Source organism: Paroedura picta, chromosome 8, assembly GCF_049243985.1.
Source record: "Paroedura picta isolate Pp20150507F chromosome 8, Ppicta_v3.0, whole genome shotgun sequence".
Taxonomy (NCBI): Eukaryota; Metazoa; Chordata; class Lepidosauria; order Squamata; family Gekkonidae; genus Paroedura; species Paroedura picta.
This window is the reverse complement of record NC_135376.1, coordinates 34,583,919-34,598,998: the sequence shown is the minus strand read 5'-3', so window position 1 is coordinate 34,598,998 and position 15,080 is coordinate 34,583,919. Positions and strand designations below refer to the sequence as shown.

General features: G+C 42.8%; 1 protein-coding gene across 1 annotated transcript in view; it reads right to left on the bottom strand.

Annotated features, from left to right (window-relative positions):
- CAB39 (calcium binding protein 39) overlaps positions 1 to 9,005 on the bottom strand; it is a 54,852-nt gene extending 45,847 nt beyond the window's left edge. The window contains exon 1 of the mRNA XM_077348975.1: positions 8,782 to 9,005. The gene's annotated coding sequence lies outside the window, so the exon portion shown is untranslated. The remainder of the gene's footprint in view (positions 1 to 8,781) is intronic.
- Between the last annotated feature and the right edge of the window lie 6,075 nt (positions 9,006 to 15,080).

The following is a 15,080-nucleotide window of genomic DNA, read 5'->3' as shown; positions in this document are numbered from 1 at the left end:
AAATTTCTCAAGAGACAAATAAGATGCTCTGGTATTCCCATCTCTTTAAGAACTTGCCACAATTTGTTGTGCTCCACACAATCAAAGGCTTTAGCATAGTCAATGAAGCAGAAGTAGACGTTCTTCTGGTACTCCCTAGCTTTCTCCATGATCCAGCGTATGTTGGCAATTTGATCTCTAGTTCCTCTGCCTCTTCGAAATCCTGCCTGTACTTCTGGAAGTTCTCGGTCCACATATTGCTGGAGCCTAGCTTGTAGGATTTTGAGCATAACTTTGCTAGCATGAGAAATTAGTGCAATGGTGCGGTAGTTTGAACATTCTTTGGCATTGCCCTTCTTTGGGATTGGAATGTAAACTGACCTTTTCCAATCCTGTGGCCATTGTTGAGTTTTCCAAATTTGCTGGCATATTGAGTGTAGCACTTTTACTGCATCGTCCTTTAAGATTTTGAATAGTTCAACTGGAATGCTGTCACTACCACTAGCTTTATTGTTGCTCAGACTTCCTAAGGCCCATTTGACTTCACATTCCAGGATGTCTGGCTCCAGGTCAGTAACTACCCCATTGTGGTCATCAGGGATGTTAAGCTCGCTCTTGTATAGTTCTTCTGTATAATTTTGCCACCTTTGTTTAATCTCTTCTGCTTCTGTGAGGTCCCTACCATTTTGGTCCCTTATCATACCCATCTTTGCATGAAACGTTCTCTTCATATCTCCAATTTTCTTGAAAAGATCTCTGGTCCTCCCGATTCTATTGTTTTCTTCTATTTGTTTGCACTGTTCATTTAAGAAGGCATTCTTATCTCTTCTAGCTTTTCTCTGGAATTCTGCATTCAATTGGGTGTATCTTTCTCTTTCTCCCTTGCCTTTCACTTCCCTTCTCTCCTTAGCTATTTGTAAAGCTTCCTCAGACAGCCATTTTGATTTCTTGCATTTCTTTTTCTTTGGGATGGTTTTAGTTGCTACCTCTTGTACAATGTTGCGAACCTCCGTCCATAGTTCTTCAGGCACTCTGTCTATCAGATCTAATTCCTTAAATCTATTTGTCACCTCCACTGTGTATTCGTCGGGGATATGATTTAGTTCATACCTGAGTGGCCTAGTGCTTTTCCCTACTTTCTTCAATTTAAGCCTAAATTTTGCAACAAGAAGCTCATGATCTGAACCACAATCAGCTCCTGGTCTTGTTTTTATTGACTGGATAGAACTTTTCCATCTTTGGCTGCAGAGCACATAGTCAATCTGATTTCTGTGTTGACCGTCTGGTGATGTCCATGTGTAGAGTCGTCTCTTGGGTTGCTGGAAAAGAGTGTTTGCTATGACCATTGTATTCTCTTGACAAAATTCTACCAGCCTGTGCCCTGCTTCATTTTGTACTCCAAGGCCAAACTTGCCAGTTATCCCGGTTATCTTTTGGCTTCCTACTTTAGCATTCCAATCCCCCATGATGATAAGCACATCATTTTTGGGCGTTGCTTCTAGAAGGTGTTGTAGGGCTTCATAGAACTGATCAACTTCATCCTCTTCAGCAGCAGTGGTTGGGGCGTAGACCTGGATCACTGTGATGTTGAATGGTTTGCCTTGGATTCGAACTGAGATCATTCTGTCATTTTGGGGATTGTATCCCAAGACTGCTTTTCCTACTCTCTTATTGATTATGAAGGCTACTCCATTTCTTCTGCGAGATTCTTGTCCACAGTAGTATACCTGATGGTCATCTGAATTAAATTCACCCATTCCTGTCCATTTTAGTTCACTGATTCCTAAAATGTCGATGTTCAGTCTTCTCATTTCTTGTTTAACCACGTCCAGCTTGCCTTGATTCATGGATCTGACGTTCCAGGTTCCTATGGAATAAAAATCTTTACAGCATCGGACTGTCTTTTCGCCACCAGTTACTTCCACAACTGAGCGTCCTTTCGGCTTTAGCCCAGCCGCTTCATTCATTCTGGCGCTACTCGTACTAGCCGTCTGCTCATCCCCAGTAGCATATTGGACACCTTCCGACCTGAGGGGCTCATCTTCCAGCGTCATATCGTTATGCCTATTGGAACTGTCCATAGAGTTTTCATGGCAAAGATACTGGAGTGGTTTGCCATTTCCTTCTCCAGTGGATCACCTTTTGTCAGAGCTCTCAGCTATGACCTGTCCGTCTTGGGTGGCCCTGCACGGTATAGCTCATAGCTTCACTGAACTACGCAAGCCCCCTTGCCACAACAAGGCAGCGATCCTTGAAGGGGGACAGAATGTGTACAGAGATATAAATGTAACAATTTCTGAGTTTTACAGAGTATATTTACATAGTATGTACTTTTGTGTTAAAGATTAATTTCCAATGAAAACACCCTTGTTTGGAAATAGGAAAGTGATGCTACGTACCTTCTTTTCCTACTAAAATATATAGTCTATTTACTACAGCTTGTAACCAAATCTTAAAATTGAGAAATACCACAGAAATATTCCCTTATTTTAGCCTACTTGTAATTGTACATATTTATAGCTAAAACCATACAGTATATCAGAAAGTACATTCAGCTGTTTCAATTTTTAAAGCTGAAGTATGGTGGGTAAAACTGGACATGAGAGAAAGCTAAATCTTGGTGTCCAAAATAGATTACACATGTTTCTGAGGAACTTCTATAATTATTTCTGCATGAACTTTGTGGCTGTTTCCCTTTGGGTTTAATTCTGAACCTGTTCATTTATACAACATTAGGGGATAGATTTAGACCAGCAACGTAAATCAATATTTAAATCACCAAGTAGGTGATTTAGTTTAAATATATAAACCTCAATTTAAAAATACAAACCTTGATCCAGCTTTACTGCACACTATACACATACATTTTAACACTATTTTAGTAAACAGACATTTTAGCATAGTAAAAATACTAAACACTATAATATGAGGACTCTAATATTGTATCTGAGTACTGTATGCTCTTCTATGTGGTTCTCTGGTGAAGAGACACGAAACAAGCCATTTCTCCTAGTCCACTTCTGAATGAATCCCCCTATCCTTGACTATGGTTATGAGTTATCTATATCCACACTGTGAATATTTTAATGATAGTCAGATGCCCTCTTAACCGAAGTTTGCTGAATAGCTTAACTCTCTCTTTCAAACAAAAGTTAACATCAGCCACAGGCAAGGGGAATTTACCATGGAGAAAACAGGACCTATTCTCAACACCTGTAGTTCAGAGGTCCAGCACAATGCAGCATCCTACTGTAAGATACAGCATCGCATATAACTCATTAACCCCTATAAACACTACTGATTACTAAAATATGAACAAGTCTAACCTCTGGCACATTTGGTTAATGGGCATGCTAGCGGCCACTACTGACTCCCAAGAAGTCCCAGACACAGGAATCTCTCACTCAAGCTGCTGCCCAGTAGGTAGTGCTATGGCCAAGAGCCTATCAAGATCCGCTGCCTGCTCCTCACGTCTGGAAGAACTGTTAGTGGTCCCAGCTACAGAAAAAAGAAGCCGTATTGGATCAGCCCCATCCAGTCCAATGTGCTGTATCACACAGAGGCCAAAATCCAGTTGTCATCAGGAGCTCTATCAGTGGGGTCAGAACTCCAGAGGTCTTCCCACTGTTGCCCCTCCAGGCACCAAGAATACAAAGTATCAATGCTACAGACAACATTCAATCTGTACCTTGTGGCTAACAGCCATTGACAGACCTTTGCTCCATATATTTATCCAATCCAGCTACAGTAAAAGCTCTAACAGCAGCCTATATAAGTCAAGCAAGAATCTAGCCTATTTTATTATACCACTTTACTATCTAATTGAAAAGCATCTTGTGATGCAGAGTGGTAAGGTAGCAGACATGCAGTCTGAAAGCTCTGCTCATGAGGCTGGGAGTTCAATCCCAGCAGCCGGCTTAAAGTTGACTCAGCCTTCCATCCTTCCAAGTTTGGTAAAATGAGTGCCCAGCTTGCCGCTGGGGGGTAAACGGTAATGACTGGGAAAGGCATTGGCAAACCACCCCGTATTGAGTCTGCTATGAAAACGCTAGAGGGTGTCACCCCAAGGGTCAGACATGACCCGGTGCTTGCACAGGGGATACCCTTACCTTTACTATCTAATTTTAGTAAGTTACAAGTATATCAGAGCAATGGGTTCAATCTGATTGAATCTCAGCAAATGACTAATTTGCGCAGGGTGTTTTGCTGGTGCACTGGCAATGGGTCACTCTTATTCCAATACAACAGAAGAAGGCCACTAAACTAACAAGATAAAACAAGTCGAAGTTGGACTACCACTTCTGGTAATAATCAGACTTGATTACGAGATTGGTAGTTTGTTTCTGAATAAACATGTTCAGGATTAAAATTCTACGGAAGAAATTGTCCATTACCCCTGAAGTTCATGGTTTCACTTCCTACATTCTACTGTGGTTGAGATGCCAATCTCTTTTCTATGTTAAGAAAATGAATTTCTATTAATCCAGTTTCATATGCTGCATGAATTTACCTACATCTATTAAAATTCTAGTGCAACAACAAGATTATATAAAGGAAAATACACCAAGTTATAAATCTAATTAGAGAGGAACTGTTCAAAACAGTTTGGTTCAAGGAGTACATGCCCCAAGGAATTCAGAGGTAATTTTACACTTTGCATGCACATCTGTGCTTTACAGTTATAAACTAGAGAGAAATAATGGTATGCCACAACTTGCATCAGCCAGCTTCATGCAATCAACTTTAAGTTTGAAAGCTAAATTATAATTCTTAAATCCCTCTTTTGCAAAAACCAAAAAAACACAAAGCTTGATTAAGGTTGTTTTAAAATAAGAATTTAAGCTTGGTTAGGAAATAAGGAAGCTAAGGATTTCAACTGGTACATCTGTCTGCATAGTCAGTTAGTAGCCTTGAAACAGTGCAACTAATGCCACATTCCATTCAAAGCATTTATATATAGGTGTAGCAAATGATGCGTATTTCTAGGAAACAACTTATTATTCCAACTACAGCGAAATATAATAGGCAAATTCATTGCAACTTTTCATTTATTCTGCAGTAGCTTACCTAAACAAAAAGTATGTTGTTTTCAAAACAACCAACTATAATTTTCTTTTAGAATTACTGAAGAGCAATAGATTATTGCTATTTTGCTGCTAGTATTCTTATGGCACATTGCAAATGGATACATAGGCAATGCACAACACCCTCAAGTACATGTTAAAAACACGTAGCTATCTTCTAGGGAAAAAAAAATACACCACGATAACCATGATAGCTGTTGCTGAAAAATCAAATCCTACCTGAGACCTCCAAGAACTGCAATGGATTTGTTGCAGTATAAACTTGGTGGACTATCACTTACTGACAAAGAACACTCTTGTCCATGAATGCTTATGCCAGAATAAGCATTTCTAAATCTTATCTTTTAATTTTTTTAGTATATAAAGAAAAACAGTAGATTACATTGAATCCCCAGAATAAATTTGTCATCAAGAAAAGTTTGCTGGTTCTTTTTGGATAAATTCTGGTTTACAGTTTTAGTCATACATGTGTGTCACCACTCGACTTTTTGTTATGAAAAAATTCATTTGCCACCCTATTCTACAAATCAAAATGTAATTATCTTACAGGGTTTTCACTATAGCATGCACACCCACATAGCCTCAGGGAAATCAATGAGTTCTAGCTTCATTGTGACTTGAAATCAGAGTCTGGTTAGTCATGGATTGTGCCTCCTGGGCAAGTTTAGAGAGCTCTAAACTACACAGAATTGAATCTTATGTATAAGCAATGATAACTGAATGTCACCTAATTTTTTTCTGAAGACCATAGCATATTCATGAGCCAAGGAGTTTGAAAAACTATGAGGACAAGACTAGTTTTCATAATGACCAGCATGACACAGTGCATTGAAAGGGTAAACAATAGTTTGATTAGCTCAAGCTTAATGAGGCTACAATAAAAATGTCAACCATTTCAAATGATAAAAAGCCCTTCCCTATCCAAACGAGCATGTTATATTAGGAATTTAGACATTTCAGGGAGGTGAGGCATTCTTGACATAACTTCACAGAAGCAGGCGTAACCCTGCATCTCTAAGTGATAGTAACAAAATTTACTAAAGAAACCACACAGCACTGAAATTGTCAAGAGACTCAGGTTAACCTCCAAAACAGACTTCCATTGAAACTGATTTTCAACACACACTTTGTAGCTGCACAATGAATGTTTACAGAAACAGCAAAAATAATGGCCAGAATCCAAAGTTAGCTGTTTATTCCCCTTCTGAAAAGCCACCACCAAAGGTCAGGGGACCATTGCAGTAACATTCTACGAGGTGCTAGAAGGTGAGCATGCCCGCTCTTCCATATACCAACCAGTGTTGTTAACAATGTTTTTAAAAACAAAATAATATCCAGCATATTGACACGGAGACAGTCTTAAACAAAGCATATTTTTGCCAACAATATAATAAGACTTTACATTTTACAAAACTCTCATGCTTATCAATGATACAAGCCCTTTTCAGAAATTAGAAACACAAGTACCAGGAGCTGATCAACATGAGTACACACTACTTGCAATGTTCCCAATTGCCAAGGGCAGCATGTAGATTTTCCATACACATAAAGTTTTGGTATGCACAAACAAAAATCTCTATATGCATGGAAAATGTGTATGTGTGAAGAGGAAACTGCAGGTTGATGAGGAACATTCCAGGTAGACCACACTATTGAGACTATCAGGACACAGGGCTGTAAAATCTGAAAAGCATTAAAGCCTTTTGATACAGTCTGATTTCCAACATGATCAAATACAAAGTTACTTCTGTAATTAGAGAGCAAATGTTCCAAAAAATATCATCTGAGTAACAAGTGGCTCAGTCACTTCCTGCTTGCTTTCCAATAAACAGAACCAAGAATTCATTTAACCGAAAATAGGATTCCAAATAGAAGTAGCACAATGTAATCTTGTCAGCCTTTTCAGGTGAAAGAATTGCTAATATAGCACATAAGTGGTCTGAATGCCTATGCTGTAATATCCCACTGAAGTCAGCAGTGACTCACAAAAGCTCATATCCTACCACAAATTTTGTTAGTCTTTAAAGTGGTACTGAATAGAGTCAGAGCATTCTAAACAAGACCATTCTAAGCTCTAAACATCAGAAGCAAGCCACACTGAATTAAATGGAGTATACCTCTGAATGCAAGACAGGCAGCATCATGTATTTGCTTTTTGTTGTTGTTGTTTGGGGGATGGGCAGGAGACCAACCACATCCACATGTGGTCGATCCCATACGCCAAAAAAGAATCAACAGATGTTGCTTTGCACTTTAATCTAGAACAGTTCTGTCTTTACTATATTCAACACACATAACCAATTCCAGAACACACATATAGCACTAAATCACTTTAATCCAAGTACTTTAGCCCAGATTACAAATCTATCAACCTAATTCCTGTCCCCGTTATCACAAATATATCTTCTTTTTTAGAGATGTATGTCAAGCTTCACTCCAGCAGCAAGCCATATTTATTCAATGTTCAGTAATAATGTAATAATGTTCAGTAATAATACATGTGCAGGAATTCTACATGAGAACAAGCATAAGGCCAGTTGAACAGCTGAATAATTGGAAGTCATCCATAACAATACATTGGGACTCCCCCTGTCTCCTCTCCCCCCCTCCTAGTGACATTCTATGCTAACAAAGGTACCACCTTTTTAACTAATGTATCTACTACTAGTTGCTGATAGCTACCTAATATACTGTTGTTAAAATGTTTTTAATGTTAGTGACAATGTATACATTTTGTTTATTATACATTCTATTGTTTATTGTTGACACACTGTTGTTCACCACCTGAGAAGGTGAGTCTGAGAGGGGCTGTAGACAAATAAACAGAAATGCATAAAACAAAATTTGTTGGCCTCATTATAACAAGTGCAGTCTCCATGCAATCAAAAATAGCCCAATGTATACATATTCCTAAGAACATAATGTTTTTAGACAGTGACAAGTCTCAATTTGTTCAAGATCTACAGACCCAGGAGAGGAGCAAGCCCTTTATACCAGGGACCCTGCAAATCCTTTCCAACCTCACTATTTACTATCTCAATAGTCAGCCAACAACAACAATAATAAAAGCACAGATTTCAACGTCTACTACTACGAATCCAAGATTCGGCCATGCCGTCACGTTCATCCAAACGGGGCCTCCCTCGGGCGCAGTGCAGTTTTGCAAGAGAAAAGCCAATGCGCTTTTATTCCAGCAGCGGCTTCATTCACTCGGCGAGCCCCGCGGTGCTCGTGAGCGGTTTAAAAGGTCACCGTTAAAAACAAGAAGCCATTTCCTGATTTAGACAGATTATTTATCTCCCTAAATGCTGATGGGCAGCTTCGTGATCAATGCGGTCTTTAAGCAAGAAAGTTTGCCGGAGGAGCCCGGGCTGGAAGACAATGCCTGACGCCAGCCGGCCCGAAGCAGAGACAAAAAGGAGCGGTTGGCGCCGCGCACCCCGACTCCCCCATCCCGCACCTCCATCGCCCCGGCCGGAGGGTGACCAGCCCGTTCCCAGCCCTCAGGAGGGACGACCTCCCCAGTGTGGTGGTGGTGGTGGGGGGGAGAGGGGTCGAGCGCCCTTCCCTTCCCTTCCCCTCCCCTCCCCTCAGCCAAACGGCGCTCCTCACGCCAGGCCTCGGCCAAGCCAGCGCCGGAGGAAGGCTGCCGAGAGGCCTCCCTCGCCGGGCCTGGTGGCGAGCGCAGCCCGCCAGGCCCGGCCCCAGGTGTCGCTACCTTGGCTCCGCTGAGGGCGGGCGGCGAGGCCGGGCGGGCGGCGTCTCCGGCGGGCCTGGCCGGGCTCTGCTCTCCCCGGGCTCCGTTCGGCGCTGCCTGCGGCTCGCTGTCGGCCTGGCTGGCCCCTCCCCCGCCCCGCGGTCCTGGCTGCGCAGCGGCCCCTTCGCTTCCCTTCCTTCCCTTCCCTGCCCAGCCCGGCGGCGGATGCTGGAGACCGACGAGCGGCGGCGGCGGGCGGCGGCGGAGGAAGAGGAGGGCCGTGGCGGCGGGCCCTCTGGCGCCCCCTGCGGCACGGCGGGATCTGCTCGCTCGCAGCGTCGCTGGCCTGCGACCCCGCCCTTCACGGCCGGCTGCGCCTGGGCCTCGCGGGGACGCCGCTCGAGGAAGCGGTGCCTCTGAGCAGGCAGTCCCCTCAGCGAGCCCCGAGAGACATGGAGGAGCTGGCCCAAGAGTCGCCCTCCTGGCACGGCTCTTGGGGAAAGAGAGGGGATGGGCTGTGGCCACAGGGCCTGCCTGGCGTAAAGGGCCAGCCTCCTCCTCCTCAGTCCTGCAACACGGACAGAGAGCCTCAGAGCAGCGTACGTGCTGGAGAAGGGGAGAATATACAACGAATAGCTTGGGTGCTGCTGTGCGCAGGGCCCTAGGGAGCGGAGAGGTAGACATTTGTGGGTCCCAAGCAGTTGGATCCTCTGCGGAAGACGTAGGGCGCGCAGTGGGCATAATCGCCAAGGGAGAGTACACAGACTAAGCGGAACACATGCAGTTTCGGTCCCATAACCAGGCCTATAGACAGATTGGAAAGGATCTCTCCTCTGGAGAAGCTCGGAGTTACTGCATAGATCAGGTTATTAGCAAACAGTTACTCGCCTTACTTAAGAATGGAACATCTGAGGCTGGTGAATGGTTACTGAGATCTCCCGGGTGAAGGGTAGGTTTCTTCTTAAGGACACAGCCTGTTTTAAGACTTGGGTAATCACCCCCCTCTGTCAAGGAGGCAGTTATTACTGCCTGGACCCAGTCAGCTTCCCAGTAGCCAGAAAGGGAAAGGGCCATAGAAGCAGCTGGTAGGCTTCAAACTTGTAAGTGTGACCTGTCACAGTCCATGTTCATATAATTTTACAAGTCTTATGATGTCTGTCTTTCGAACCCATGCAATGGATCTGACCAACCATGGGCCTGTTAGATTGTTTACCGAGTTAAAATGTTATCACCTCTGTTTATTATTGTTATTGTTATCTTTATTTGTTATAATCACCACGTTTGATGTATTGTTCTTGTTATGTTCTATGTGAGCCGCATTAAGCCTTAGGAAAGGGCAGTATACAAATAGGTAAAGGTAAAGGTATCCCCTGTGCAAGCACCGAGTCATGTCTGACCCTTGGGGTGACGCCTTCCAGCGTTTTCATGGCAGACTCAATACGGGGTGGTTTGCCAGCGCCTTCCCCAGTCATTACCGTTTACCCCCCAGCATAAATAATTTACGTGTTTCTGTTTATATTCCACTTTTTCTAATATATGCTCAAGTAATCGCCACAGACCCTACAAACCATTATCACATCCAGCCCAAGTTTCTCCTGGGCAACTCTGTTTCTCATCATACTGAAAAAACGTTTCTGTGTACATAGACAAAAGGCTAGGATAGTACTGTGGAATGAGTACTGGATTATATAAAGCTCAAGCAAAGGCCTTTGCTAGTCTGGTGGGATATATGACTTCTATTTTCCCCTTGAACAGCTGAACCTGATCCATGTCCAAAAGCAATTTCCATGGAGATGGAAGGTAAACAGTTCCTTTTTTAACCCATTCCAGTCTAGAAGAAATTCCTTGCAAGACATTGTGTCGCTCCTTATAAAAAGTGCTATGAAAGATGTTTCAAAATCATCAGTAGTCCATAAATGAAAAGCTGACAGAGCTCAAAATGGTTAGGAATCACTAGGTGAATGTTTTCCAGTGGTTTCTGTTTTCTGCATCTGTTTAAATAGCTTTGCATGAAATTTGGATGTGTCTTCTGCCACTTTCATTTATGACACAACAAGGCAGCTAGAAGGACTCCACAGCTCCTTGTCTTGCACTTAAGGGTATGAATAGATGACCTGCATGGAGAATTTACAGGCATCACTGGAAGACACTGTGGAATCTTGCTGTTGGGACAATACCATCCCACCAGTAATATTGAATTCCAGAACACTGCAACAGCATGCTTAAATGCCACTTTGCAAGACAGAGAGGTGGGGCCCCAGGCAAAAGGAAGAACAGAAGCAACATAGGCAACCTCACCATAGGCAAAATTGGTGAATTACACGTTAGTTCATTGGAGGGGGGGGGGAGACAATGTAAAGGGAAACAGGAGGTGGTGCTAAACTTGGGGCTTCCATAAGACACAGTATATATTTTGCAGGCTTTGCGACCAACAATAATTTCTGATGGGAAAAGGAGAACAACTCCAAACATGGAACGTAGGCTAAAGAACCTTGTGAGTGGTACAGGACCTGTTTCTCTGCAATCTGAAATGGAGTAGTGAATCTCCTGTCCTGTAGGACTGCTCATTCCCTGCATTCATGATCTGGCAATTTGGCCACATATTGTCCATGTAAATGAATCTGGTGCACCAGCAGCTGGCTGTCATTAGGGAGAGCAAATGTGGGGTAGACTCAATCACCTCACGCTGCAGTTTTATGTCTCTCATCTATGTTTGTTTCTGCAACTCTTATAATCTGGGTGATTGCTATGATTGGTCACAGAGGCTGAATTCTTTCTCCAGTTTGGTGAGAGCCAGTTTGGTGTAGTGGTTAGGAGTGTGGACTTCTAATCTGGTGAACCAGGTTTGATTCTGTGCTCCACCACATGCAACCAGCTGGGTGACCTTGAGCTCGCCACGGCACTGATAAAACTGTTCTGACCGAGCAGTGATATCAGGGCTCTCTCAGCCTCACCCACCTCACAAGGTGTCTGTTGTGGGGAGAGGAATGGGAAGGTGACTATCCTTCAGATAGAGAAAAGCGGCATATAAGAAAGAACTCCTCCTCCTCTTCCTCCTTCCATTGTAGCTAGGGGAATGAAGTAGGCTTGCCAGGCAACCAGAAGGACGGGGGGGGGGGCAGTAATTCTTAGAGAAGATGTTGTTGCTTCTGGGCTTTATCGAGAAGTGATGGCATGCCATTGACTTGATAGCTATTTTATAATTTTAATCCTAATGCAGCTCTGAGCAGGAAGTGGAAGCTGATGGTGGCAAGGGTTTGGCAAGCCTAGAATGGTAGAAGTGGTGAAGCAGCATTCTGGGGTTTTCCACTGACTTTGTAAGACCATAAGTGGAATCTGTGTAAAGAGAAGGGGTGGGACACACAAGGAAGGAGGAGAAGCAAGCGAGATGAGCAAGCAGTCTCTGAAAGGAAGAGGGTGGGATTCTAAGGGCCATTCCGCACAACAGGCAATGTCACTAAATCTGAGCGCTATTGAAAAGTGCTGCAAAGAAAAGTGGCAGGTCTCAGTAATGCACACAGCCAGTCGCTGTTCTCTTAACGCACAAGTTTCCAGTCTCGCCAAAATTGCAACAAAGGAGGCTATATTTTTCCGCGCTTCCTCCCGCCCCTGGCCGTCAATCAAACAGATCAGCCAATTAACTGTTGTGTTCGTGCGTCCTTTTAAAAACTGTTTTTTAAAAACCCGAAAACACCAGTAGCAATGAATATTCATTCATTCGATGTATCAGAAAGACCTTTTTCGCTGGCTTAGGAACTGGTGCTTAATCGTTTACACGCTCTTAAAGTAAAAAACAAAAACAAAAAAAACAGTGCTATTTCTGGCCGAAATTACGGGCAGTGTCGAACGGGGGGCTGTATTGTGCTTGGAAACTTTACGGACAATTGCTTGTGGAGGGATTTCAGCCAAAGAAGCATTGCTTATTCATTGCTTTTGCCAGTTTAAGGGGGGGGAAATGGTGATCGCAATGCCAGAATCTTGGGTGCGAGAGATTAGGGAGGGACATGCTTGCTACCGCTATACTGAGAATGCACATATCTTTTTCGCATGTGTTGCAGGTTGTTCTTAAGAGTCTAGCGGGTTAAGGGGGAATTCACTTTTGTGGATTCCCCGAAAAGCACTATAATGAAGCTACTTTTGTGGGAGTGTTGCAGATTGAGTACAATGTCGTGAATGACGAAAAATAAATAGTGTTACACAATGGTAACACTTCAGCAACATTAACACTGTGCGGAATGGCCCTAAATTAAGAGGCATTTCATCCAACTCTGTGATTCTATGATGTTTTACATTTGAAGTGAGCTTCAGAAGCAGAGTGCCATCAAAGAAATGAGATTATAGAGAACCAATTTCCCCCCTTAATGTACAAGTGTTGGGCAAGTATAAATTCAAATAGATACATAAATGTTGAACTCTTTGTAGAACAGCTGGTATTCTAATATGTTGAAAATTGGTGTTACTTTCCAAAACATTCTTAGACAAGATCTGTTGTTTCCCCACAGATTTCAGAGATGAGTTGCTTAGGCCCAGGATGAAATGACTAACCTGTGGAAGTACTGAATCAGAATGGAAATGAGTTTTTAAATTCTGTGCCAAGATGGAATCTTTACTTCTTTCTCATCCCCACAGCATCATCTAGGGAGTTGGTTCTTAAAGCCACTCCCATTGTCACACATTGTTTTCAATTAACTAGTATTCCCAGCATAATAAGAGATGTAAATTACATTGATTATATTCAGTTGATGTAATATAAATGATGTGCTATATAAGATTAGGTCTGAAACCACATAGAAGTCACACTGAGATATGACTGGCAACATGTGAAGCTGATTACTGGAAAGGGAAAATGAAAAGCCATCCAAAAGTTAAATCTCATTGTAGTTTAATGTACTGAGTAGCATCAACACGGTTCTTTTCCATTTTGTGTGGGGGTGTATGAAAACAATATGCTTGTCCTTGTTTTTAATTTTCAAAGTGTTTTACAGCAATTCTCAAAATGTGAATTTATTCCATTTATTTGTTAAAACATTTATATCCTGCCTATCCTCATGGTTCGAGGCAGCTTACAATAGTAGCTCAAGGCATTTCCAATTAAAACCAGAATAATAAGCCTCCCTTAAATGATGCCTGCTATGCAACCCCTCAAAAGCCCTGGCAAGCAAGAAGGATTTGCAGCACCACCTGAAGATCCCCAGGGAGGGGATCACTGCTTCCCATCACTGCTTCTAGGAACTCATTTCTCAGAGGAGAAGGTGTTAGATCCATGGGTTCAGAGGTGGACACAGACACTGGAAGTGATTTGAGCTCTTTATTGTGACCCCAGCATGATATGAGAAGAACAACACTGAACTGACCCCCCCCCCAAAAAAAAACCCAACTTATATACATGCACAGACAACAGGATATGTCTGCCAGTGCATGCTATTGGTCAGTGTCACTTTGAACTGACTGGATCCCACAGATGGGATATTGCCGTGCATTGGCTAATTGCAGTGCAGATTCATGATCCCATCTCAGACTTCAAGCTCGGTCCTCAGCAGGACTATAGGCACAACAGAAAGCATGACAAAAAAGACCTGGGGCCTGCTCAGTGCAAGGCAGGGCACTTTGAGTGATGGGATGGCCTACAAATGGTTGCCTGGTGATCGTAGTTGATACGCAGGAACATATGGAAGAAGACGGTCCTTCAAAAATGTGAGTCCCAGACCATGAAGGGCTCTCAAGGTCATAACTAGCACCTCGAACTGAACTTAGTAAAAGACTGGCCACTAGTGTAGCTGCTTCAAAATAGACAAGGCATTGTATGGCGTGGTACAGCATGGCATGGTGAAAAGCAGAAGCATTTATAAAGCATACATTTTAGTTTTAATCAGCCATACAATAGTTGAACTAGTTGATTCAGACATGCTGTTACAAACATATGTCTCTTCCATGAAAACACTAATGAAGTAACTCAGATAATGTTTTGCATTTACTCCATTATTTCCACTGTAATTTAGAACATCTGCACAAAACATGGGTGCTGGCAGGAGGGGAGATAAGTGATTATATATTGTTTATAAAGCAGCCCCTTCAGTAGGAATACATAGTCATGGACTGATTGACCAAGGCTGTTCAGCCTAACTAATGTCTAGTTCAGGCGTCACCTAGATGAAGCAGAATGAAAGTCACACTTCATTCCCTTGAGCTATGTGATTGATTTCCCATACATCTGCTGAACAAGAAGCATACAGCACTTCTGAATGAACCTTTGGAGTACAATCTGTGCTGTACTGAGATTACATTCATTTAAAAACAATTTACGTAAAAATCTGAAACAT